This window comes from Belonocnema kinseyi, chromosome 7 (genome assembly GCF_010883055.1).
Source record: "Belonocnema kinseyi isolate 2016_QV_RU_SX_M_011 chromosome 7, B_treatae_v1, whole genome shotgun sequence".
NCBI lineage: Eukaryota > Metazoa > Arthropoda > Insecta > Hymenoptera > Cynipidae > Belonocnema > Belonocnema kinseyi.
The window spans coordinates 146,322,710-146,331,571 of record NC_046663.1 but is presented as its reverse complement, the minus strand read 5'-3'; positions in this window follow the sequence as shown (position 1 = coordinate 146,331,571).

The following is an 8,862-nucleotide window of genomic DNA, read 5'->3' as shown; positions in this document are numbered from 1 at the left end:
AAAACTATATTACTTAGTATTCTTACTCAAAAAGGTTCTTTTTATTTCTTTTGAATCATTTGAATTCGTTTGCAATCTAGTGTATTCTTTTGAATTCTTTTAATTCAAAAATTACGTATTTGGATCTTCTGTATTCTTTTGTATTTTTTGAATACATCTGTATTCTTTACATTCTTTGAATTCAAAAAATTGGTATTACGTGATAATAGATTTTATGCTTTCACGATGATTCATTTTGATAAAAAGAGATATTTCGGGTTTCAATCGTGTAAAAAACTACTTTCGTGAACATTGCAGATCATATCTTCAGGATAAAATATTCAAAGGATCATAAAAAAACATGTTCTACACTTGAACAAATGGAAAACTAGAAGCTGAATGAGGGCGGTTGCTTTTCTATTTTGAGTAAGAGTAAGTAATATAGTTTTTGTAAATAGATAAAGTATATTTGAAGCATGTTAAAAATAAATGTACCTTTGAACACTTCATTTTTGTTAAATAATAAGCGATTCTCTTTGTTCAATGTGAAGAAATTTATGCGTATTCAAAAGAATTAAGAGAATTTAAAAGTATCCAAAAGAACTAAAAAAAACAAATGAACTCTTTCATAATATAAATAGAATTCACACAAACTCGAAGGATCCAAAAGTATTCAAAGAATACTTTTGGATCCTTCGAGTTTGTGTGAATGGATCCAAAAGTATTCAAAGAATACTTTTGGATCCTTCGAGTTTGTGTGAATTCTATTTATATTATGAAAGAGTTCATTTGTTTTTTTTAGTTCTTTTGGATACTTTTAAATTCTCTTAATTCTTTTGAATACGCATAAATTTCTTCACATTGAACAAAGAGAATCGCTTATTATTTAACAAAAATGAAGTGTTCAAAGGTACATTTATTTTTAACATGCTTCAAATATACTTTATCTATTTACAAAAACTATATTACTTACTCTTACTCAAAATAGAAAGGCAACCGCCCTCATTCAGCTTCTAGTTTTCCATTTGTTCAAGTGTAGAACATGTTTTTTTATGATCCTTTGAATATTTTTGGATTCTTTCCAATTTTGTAAATTATTTTAAGTTTTTTTTTCCTTTTGAATTATTTGAATTAGTTTGAAATCTGGTGTATTCTTTTGAATCCGTTGAATTTAAAAATTACGTATTACTTAACATTAACATTTTAAAATAAAATTAAGAAGAATACATTTGTATTCTTTGAATAAATTTGGCTCCTCTGAATTCTTTCGCATTCTTTTGAAATTATTTGATTTTTTTAAATTCTTTTAAATCTTTGAAATTAATTAAATACTTTTGAATACATTCGAATAGTTTAAATTCCAACATTAAGCATTACTTAACATTAAAATGACCAAATTAAAACTAAGAATTCATTCGAATGCTTTAGCCTAGTGATCTGGCCAAATAAGACAAGATAGTCTACATAAAGGACCAAATTAGTCAGGATCTAGTCAATTAAGGCAAGATAATTAACCTTTTCTGCCATCCAAGGCAAGATAGTGCACATATTCGGCCAAGTAAGGCCAGATAGTCTACATATACTACCAAAGTAGGCAAGGTCCAGCCAATTAAGGCAAGACAATCAACCTTTTCGGCTATCCAAAGCAAGATAGTCTATAGAGCCGGCCAATTAAGGCAAGATAGTCTACAAATCCAACAAGTTTAGGCAATATTCAACCAATTAAGACAAGATAATTAACCTGGTCGGTCATCCGAGGCAAGATAGTCTACAGATCGAGCAAACTAAGGCAAGCTAGTGTATATAAACGACAAATTTAGGCAATATCCGGCCAATTAAGGCAAGATAGTCTACATATACGTCAAGTTTAGGCATTATCCGGACTTTTAAGTCAAGATAATAAACCTGCCCGGTGATCCAAGGCGAAATAGTCTACAGATCCGGCCAATTAAGGCAAGATAGTTTACATATATGGTACAACTTGGGCAAGATCCAGCCAATTAAGGCAAGATAATCAACCTATTCGGCGATGCAAGGCAAGATATTCTACAGATTCGGCCAATTAAGGCAAGATAGTCTACAAATCCCACAAATTTAGGCAATGTCCGGCTAATTAAGGCAAGAGAATCAACCTGTTCAGTCATCCAAGGCAATAGTCTACAGATCTGGCCAACTAAGGCCAAATAGTTTACATATACAACTTGGGCAAGATCCCGTCAATTAAGGCAACATAATCAACCTATTTGGTCATCCAAGGCAAGTTAGTCTACAAATCCGGCCAATTAAGGTAAGATAGTTTACATATATGAGGTGTGTTCAAAAAGTAAGGTGACTTTTCAATTTTCGCAGGCTACGTACATTCAAGTTTTAAATTTTTTGTTTTGTTGTGTTGGTACACTCGTCACGATCATACGTTCATAGTTTTGACTATATAGCTCGTGTTGTTTTTCTGGCAGAGGTGTAAAAGGTTAGAAGGGTTTGGTGTGTTCGGCGATTTTCTTCTTTCGAAAAAAATGGAGCAAAGAGTTTGCATTAAATTTTGTGTGAAAAATGGAATCCAGTGCTCTAAAACTCTTGAAATATTGACAGTTGCATACGGTGAGTCTACTCTGAGTAAGAAAAATGTTTATAAGTGGTACAAGCTGTTCCAAGAAGGCCGAGAGGGTTTCGAAGACAAACCTCGCCCTGGACGTCCCAGCACGTCAACAACAGATGAAAACGTTCAAGCAGTGGAAGAAATAGTGTTGAAAAATCTCCGAATTACCATAAGAGAAGTTGCTGAAGATGTTGGCATATCGGTTGGCTCATGCAATGCTATCTTTTCGGACGTTTTGGGCATGAGACGTGTGTCAGCGAAATTTGTTCCAAAACTGCTTAATTTTGATCAAAAGATCCATCGCATGACCATCGTTCAGGAGATGTTGAATGAAGTCAATAATGATCCTGATTTTCTCAAAAGGGTTATAACTGGGGATGAATCGTGGATGTATGGTTATGACGTCAAAACTAAAGCCCAATCGTCTCAGTGGAAGCATCCTGAGTTTCCAAGACCGAAAAACGCACGTCAAGTTCGGTCAAGTGTGAAGGTTTTGCTCACTGTCTTCTTTGATTACCGTGGCGTAGTGCATCAAGAATTCTTACCACAAGATCGTACGTTTAATGAGGAGTATTACCTTCAAGTTATGCGCCGTTTGCGAGAGGCGATACGCAAAAAATGTCCGGAACATTGGAAAAACAATTCGTGGTTTTTGCATCACGATAATGCACCTGCTCATTCATCGTTGCTTGTGAAGGATTTTCTGATCAAAAACAGCACCACAGTCATGCCTCAGCCTCCATATTCACCGGATTTGGCATCCAGTGACTTTTTTCTTTTCCCAAAACTGAAGAGACCCATGAAAGGATATCGATTTTCAACGATTGAGGAGATAAAAACTGCATCGCTGAAAGAACTCAAGGCTATACCACAAATAATTATCAGAAGTGCTTCGATGATTGGAAAAAGCGTTGGCACAAGTGTATTATATCTGAGTGGGATTACTTTGAAGGGGACAACATAAATATTGAAGAATAAATGAATATTTTTTGAGAAAACCATAAAGTCACCTTATTTTTTGAACACACCTCGTACACCTTGGGCAAGATCCAGCCAATTAAGGCAAGATAATCAAACTATTCGGTCATCCAAAGCAATATAGTCTACAGATCTAGCCAACTATGGCAAGCTTGTCTACATAAAAGACAAATTTCAACAATATCCGGCCAATTAAGGCAAGATAGTCAACGTATACGTCAAATTTAGGCATTATCCGGACAATTAAGTCAAGATAATTAACCTGTCCGGTCAACTATGGCGAAATAATCCACAGATCCGGCCAATTAAACCAAGATAGCTTGCATATACAACTTGGGCAAGATCCAGCCAATTAAGGCAAGATAATCAACCTATTCGGTCATCCAAGGCAATGCAGTCTACAGATCCAGACAGCTAAGGCAAGATAGTCTACAGATCCTACAAGTTTAGGCAATATGCGGCCAATGAATGCAAGATAATCAACCTGTTCGGTCATTCAAGGCAAGATAGTCGACAGATCCGGCTAACTGAGGTAAGAGAGTCTACAAATCCGATAAATTTAGGCAATATCCGACCAATTAAGGCAAGATAATCAACCTGCTCGGTCTTCTTAGGTAAGATAGTTTACAGATGCAGCCAACTAAGGCAATCTAGTCTACATATACGACAAATTTAGACAAGACCCAGTCAATTAAGGCAAGATCCAGTCAATTAAGGCAAGATAATCAACTTATTCGAACCCTCCAAGGTAACATAGCTATGACACACTTTTTTATCTCAAAGAAAAAAAACAGTATCACTTGACCAAAGATTATAGTTTTTCTTTAGATCATTATGATAGGATTTTCCTTTAACCATTTGCGTATAGAACCAGACATATATTTTTTTTTCTCGAAAATACTGTTAAAACATAGAAAACTTAAATTTTGAACCAAACGCTGAAAGATGCAGGGAAAAGTTTAAAAAAGTTACTACAACTTATGAAAAGATATTTAGAAGTTTCGGCAAGTTTTAAAATTGACTTAAAATGATTTAAAAGAAAGAGAAGGTTTCGGAAAATTTTAAACCAACCAAATTAAAAACCATTGGGATCGTTTCAAGAGATATGTAGAAGTTAAAAAAAATTTTTTTAATAATTCAAAATTTGGAAAGATTACCAAAAATTGATAAAATGTAGATTTTCATATTTCTTGCTTTAAAATGATTCAAACCATATAATTTTTATAAAGAAAAATAAAAAAAAGAATTTTAGCTGAATTTAAAAAGTCCGCTGCAACGAAAAGCAAGGGTGATTTAAGTTTTAGGCAGCTAATTTTTCCTCTAGCCGAAAAACAAGTTTTTGGCGATGGAATCTATCTGATTGTGTGTCCGTATGCCTGTCCGCAAACACGATAATTATCGAAGAAATAAAAGGAGCTATGGCACAATTTTTTGATCTGAAAAAAACAGTATTTATTTTATTTTTCGAAAGTACTATTAAAAAACAAAAAACTCAAATTAGAAGTCGCACTATTAATGATGCAGTGAGAAAACCCCAACATTAATTGTAACTTTTGAAAAGATAATTAGAAGTTCTAGAAAGATTCAAACTTAATTTCAAATTTTACATAAATTTATAACAGAGAAGGTTTTGAAATAAATTTATAATAATTCTGACTTCTTGAGAATAATAACTATATTTATGATTACTATAAAATTTAAAAATGAAAAAAGCAATTATAAAATTTTTATAGTTCTATAAAATTGTATTAAAACCATTTTTTGATTGGACTGATCATTTTAGTTTAATATTACGAAAATACTGTAGAAATAGAAAATTGAATTTTCGAACCGAACGATTCAAAATCCAGTGAAATGCGTGAAACAGGACTTATTATTTTTTTAATTCTCCAAAATTTTGTTTCAACAATTTTTATAGGAATTTTCAATTTAGTTTCTTTTTACGAAACACTGTGGTAAATTAGAAAATTCAAATTGCGATCCAAACTATTTAAAATACAGGAAACGTGAAAAAATCTCAAAAGGAATCATAATTTTTGTATAGTCTTAAACAATTTTATTTTACCTATTTTTTAATAGAAGTTGTCAATTTAGTTTAATATGACGAAAATCCTGTAGACAAATAGATTATATATATAGAACTTGAACATTTAGTTTAATTTTGAAAAAATATAGTGGAAAAATAGAAAATTCAAATGTTGATCCTAACGATTCAAAATATAGGATATACAATTTATTTCTTGAACTATTTGATAGGACTTGAACATTTAGTTCAATTTTATGAAAATACAGTGGTGAAATGGAAAATAAAAATTTCGATCCAAGCGATTCAAAAAACGTAGAAAAATCTAAAAAAGAAATTATAACTTTTGAAAAGTCCTAAAAAAATTGATTTTAACTATTTTTAATAGAAATTGAACATTAAGTTTAATTTTACGAAAATGCAGTAAAAAAATTTAAATATCGATTCTACCAATTCAAAATATAGGAAACACCTCAAAAAGAAATTATAACTTTTAAAAAGTTCAAACAAATTAAATTTTTTAAATTTTGTTGATAGGACTTCAAAAGTGAATTTTATTTTACGAAATTACCTTGGAAGAAAACAGAATTCAAATTTCAATGCCAATGATTTAGAATACAAGAAACAATGTCCAAAAGGGATTATAAATTTTGAAAAGTCTTGAAAAAAATTATTTTAACCATTTTTGTATAGCTCTTGAAAAATACGTTTAATTCTCCAAAAATACCGTACATGAATGTGAGAAACCAAAGTTTTAGACAGTAAATAACTTGGCAGGATTATATTATACTCACACCAATCAATTTTTGATTAAAATCATTTTGCTTATAACCTTCAATCACACCGAGTAGTAGTTGCAATATATTTTATTATAAATATTTATTTTCAAAACAGCGTGGCCAACATCTTCATAATGAATTTATTTTGAGTAATTTTAAAATATATACAATTTTACATTTTTAATTTACGAACTGTTAACAATTTACGAACATAAATAATTTAATTATTCTCAAATAGTTATGTCAAAGATATTGGTTATGTCAGAAGTTACTGAGATCTTTCAACAGTTTCCCTGTTATCGACGCGGCATCCAGAAATTGGCCACTAAGCTTCTGTAACATGACGCTGTCAGCCATTTCCATACATGCTTCTTCCACTAGGAGACAAACACTTCTGCTATCTCGTCGCCTCGCTCGTTTACTACATTTTAGTTATTTTATTTCAATTGGAAATAATATTTTGTTAATTTTTATACAATATATAAGTATTGCACTACTGACTTCTTCTTCCTTATTTAAGTGAAAATGCACCAGAAACTTGCAATTATTGAAAGAAAATGCCACGTGGTCAGCTGTCACACTCAAATAATTTAAAATACAAGGCTTTGAGGTGAACGTTATAAATATTAAAAATATATATTTATCAATGATATAGCAACGTTAATTGACCAGACAGACGGTAATTTATGATTTTAAAATGTATCACATGCCCTTAGGTGAAAAATACTTTTTTTTATTGAAATTCGTCTTTGGTTTCAAAATATTTTGTTGGCTGTAAATTTTATCTGTTTGGATTGAAATATAAACTATGGCATTTTTTTATTTCCAATGTATCCTTTAGAGGTTGCAAATTCAACTATTGTTATGTTCAAAATGTAATTGTTTTGTGGAAAATTTTGAATAAATTTGACATTTTTGAATTTGTATTCGAAATGCTGTTTTATTCCGTTTATCAGATTTTATGTTAAAAATATTACAAGATTAAATTTCTGCGGTATTTGAATATTATTGATCAAGGTAAATGCAAAATTAGTTAAAGATATATCAGAGAATTTTGAACATGAACAAGCTAACTAGCAAAACATTTCTGGAAAATAAAAATTACGTACAGCAAGAGACGAGGGGGGAGAAATATTTTGTGACGGTTAGTTATAGGGGTTACAGTTAGTTTTAAAGATTTAAAACAAAATTACAATTTCTGAACAGAATAACCAAATTTTCTTAAGATTTTTTTAAAAGATCCTTTCAAAATATTTGAAAACATTCCAAAAGCTTTTGAAAAGTGTCCAAATTGTATTTGGCAAATTTTAAGACAATTTTAGGAATATTTCGAGTTATTTAAAAAAAATATTCAAGATTTTTAGAAGTTTTAGAAAAGAGGATGACCTGTGTATTATATAGACCTCTGTTTCAGCGGGGTTTTAAACATAAAAAATATATAACAATAGGTAATAATAATACGGGTTATATGTTTGATTAAATGATTAATCACTTCTGTTATGTTAGTTCAGTCCATACACAAAAAGTGTGCGTGTTAGTAGGCAAGCTCAAAATATTTTCATAAAAATTATTGAAATAACACATCCCCACAAAAAAATGTGCGGATCTGGTAACAAGACACACGTATTCCTATGGATTTTGGGGCGCTGAATTCAAATTCGGTATCAAAAATCACCCGTCACCTCATGGTTGAGCCATAACCTCAAAAAATGACGAAAAATCATGCACTGAGGCAAATAAATTTCAAAATAATGCCAATGATGCAAATTTTCACTTCAAAAACATGTCGACAACTGTGAAGGATCAACCCTTGCCTGCTATCAACTTATTTAACATAACTTTACCCAACAGAACCTGACCTCACCTAACCTGAATTAACAGAAATTTATTGAACTACACGTAAAGCTCTGGAAGCATATTTTCCCAGTAGCAAATGTGTGCTACATCGAATGGGTCAACTCGAGCCTAACCTAGAAATAAATCTAATTTAGCTAACCTAACCTCACGAAAGACAATTAAACTGATTGTGTTGTCCCGTTGTGTTTGCGGTACCGTTTCATTCAGCTTCGGCTTAACCTACATAGAGGTTTAACCTATCTTAACCTAACAAAACCTGACCAAACCTAACCGATTACACTGGCAAACCTGTTCTTGCGTACTTTCATATTTTGACATTAATAGCAGTAAATGTCTGGAGTTTCATAACCGCTTGTTGCTAGCATTATTTGCCTGTGTCTGTAACCAGGGCACCTCCACGTGGTGACGGTGGGCAACGGATCCACATTGACTGAGTCCCTGGACAAACGGCGTTCATGCCGTCATGGCAGATACAGGTAAACAGTGTATTACGATGCAGGAAAAAACCCCAGTATCAGCGTCTGGTCAGGGTGAGAAAGCGGGCTCTTCGACGTCGTCATCATGCAACCGTAGCTCTTCATCAATGGACCACTTGGTTGGTGTAGAGTCTCATGCTACAAGGAAAAAAACCGCGAGCATTTCTCAATCGC